Here is a 2,273-nt window from a genome sequence, read left to right on the forward strand (position 1 = left end):
GACGTGTTCCAAGGTGGCCTGTCGCTTTTGCAGGAGTATCTGAAACCCTTTCCTGTGAAAATGACAAGTTGACATCAGAGATTCAGCTTCTAAATAATAGTCAGAAGGTCAATTTAGTAGTAGTAGACATAGAAATCCAAATTCTCCCTAAAGATGAGAGCCGATTACAAACCTACAATTCTTTAAACAAGTTTCATCAAAAATAGGGGAAAAAAGGGAAAAAAAGGCTCAGATAAACCAGAGTAAGAGAAGGTTTCAGGTGTAAATAACAAGACATTCTCAAGAATAACGAATCAGCAAATTCTGAATGCAGTTTGCAGTTGGAAAGGAAAACATTAAGCACAAGAAACTCTGGATACACAAAATTCAATACCACAATTAGAAAGTTAACACTTAGGTTTCAGGTGCATAGCATGTGATTTGGAGCAAACAAAAAAGGAGATACAAAAGGTTCTAGCAGTTATTTTCCCAACATGTTACTGTTTGCAAAACAAATTGTAGGAACTAACAGCTTCCCCTCTGACCTATCCAGCAACAGATACTCTACTTTTTAGCCTTTTTGGAAGCTCTACATGAAAAACAAACCACCATCAGACTATGAACAAAAATGTGTAGGTTTTTAGACAAATTCGGTTGCGGGTGAGTTTACTTACTCTGTTTGGGCAGCAGGTGCAGCGGCAGGGGCTCTTTCCACGGGTCCCTATTTTTCACAAGACCACACACAATGAGAGATGTTAAGAGTCCATTAAACGGGATTGGCTATATGGATCCTCCTATCTTATTGAACTCAAAATGTTACAAGTCTAGACTAACAAAAAAACTCCACTGGGTTGAAATTATTCTTATTTTTTTTATCAAACTTGATAATGGACAAATTAGTAAAACAAATTTAACCAAATGCCTATCAGTAAACCAATTGTCTTCTCTGGATGTGCTATAACTGTCAATGACATGCCAAGCAAAATGATTTTTTCTACGAGGAGACATCTTGATAAACTATTGAAAAGAAATAACGAGGCAGATAACAGACTAAAGCAACAATCATCAACTACAAGCTGCATGTCCAAGTGTAATCAAAGAGGAATAAGAAGCAAAAGTATTGTACCTGAGCAAGGCGTTCCTCCCTCCTAGCAATCTTCCTTTCTCTACTGGCCTTGCTCTTTGCGCGTTAGCTTCGAACTGGTCTGACAAAGTCTTCTCTCTGGCCTTTTCAGCTTTAGACTTGTGGATAGTTTCCATGAGGACCCGCTTGTTCTTAAATACATTACCCTTAATTTTCATGTACATATCATGGTACATGTGCATGTCAATCTCCTTGGATTCACGGTACTTTTTCAACAAGCGCCTCAGAACTCGCATCCTTCGCATCCAAAGCACCTTTGTGGGGAGCCTTGCTTCCCTTGTACCCCTACGCTTACCTGTAATATGGGAAAAATAAATAAATAAAGATAAGTAGAGATTGGACGAACGAGAATCAAACCGGCAGAATTTAGGGGAATGCAAGAGAAATTTCTCAAATCCACAAACATGGCCAAACAACCGGGTGATTCAGAGGATGCGGGAAAGGGAATCCATTCACCTGAGAGCAAATCAAGGCTCCAAGGGGTGGTTTGCGTTTGCGAGAGGGAATCAAGCTTCGGTTTGGTGGCGGCAGGGCTATCGTTCGGGCGGCCACCGGAACAGAGGAGGAAGAAGAATTAGGTAGCGGCGGCTAGGGTTGCCCTTTGGCGAGGAGAGCAGAGAAGGTCAGTGGCTGGGGACTTCTCCACGCGAGCAGGCGTCGGACTCCGTCAAGGGAAGGCGGCGGCGCTGCTGGTCTTCTCCAGGGGATGGCGTCGGGAGTTGGACAGAGGCGTCGGAGGAGGAGGGCGTCGTGCGCGAAGGCGAGGCGGCGTTGGCGTTGGATCGTGGCACGCAGCGGTGGAAGAGGGCAAGGGGAAGGAGAATCGCGGAGTCCTGGGTGAAACATTAGGGCAGCGCGGAGGATGAGTTATAATATCGCGCGTAGGTTAATTTACAGTATTTAAAAAAAATAAAATTAATTTTAACAGCGTACAATATGCGCTGTCAAAAATAATTTTAACGGCACACAATGTGCGCTGTTAAAAGTATTTTTAACAGCGTATTATTGTTGCATGCTGCGGTTGATAAAAATATGATATTATCCGCAGCGCATTTTATTGGGCGCGCTGTTAAAGCAACTATTAACGGCGCGCCTATGATGTGCGCTGCGGATGACGCGCTGCGGAAAGTCATTTTTGTTGTAGTGTTCT

The 2,273-nt window shown here is 43.2% G+C and overlaps 1 pseudogene; it reads right to left on the minus strand.

The window, feature by feature from the left end:
- Positions 1-335: 335 nt before the first annotated feature.
- On the minus strand, positions 336-1,969 carry LOC141816717 (large ribosomal subunit protein eL19y-like; annotated as a pseudogene).
- Positions 1,970-2,273: the final 304 nt, after the last annotated feature.

Source organism: Curcuma longa, unplaced genomic scaffold, assembly GCF_044706935.1.
Source record: "Curcuma longa cultivar G26 ecotype Majalengka, Jawa Barat unplaced genomic scaffold, ITB_CL_G26_1.1 contig_17781, whole genome shotgun sequence".
Lineage (NCBI taxonomy): Eukaryota > Viridiplantae > Streptophyta > Magnoliopsida > Zingiberales > Zingiberaceae > Curcuma > Curcuma longa.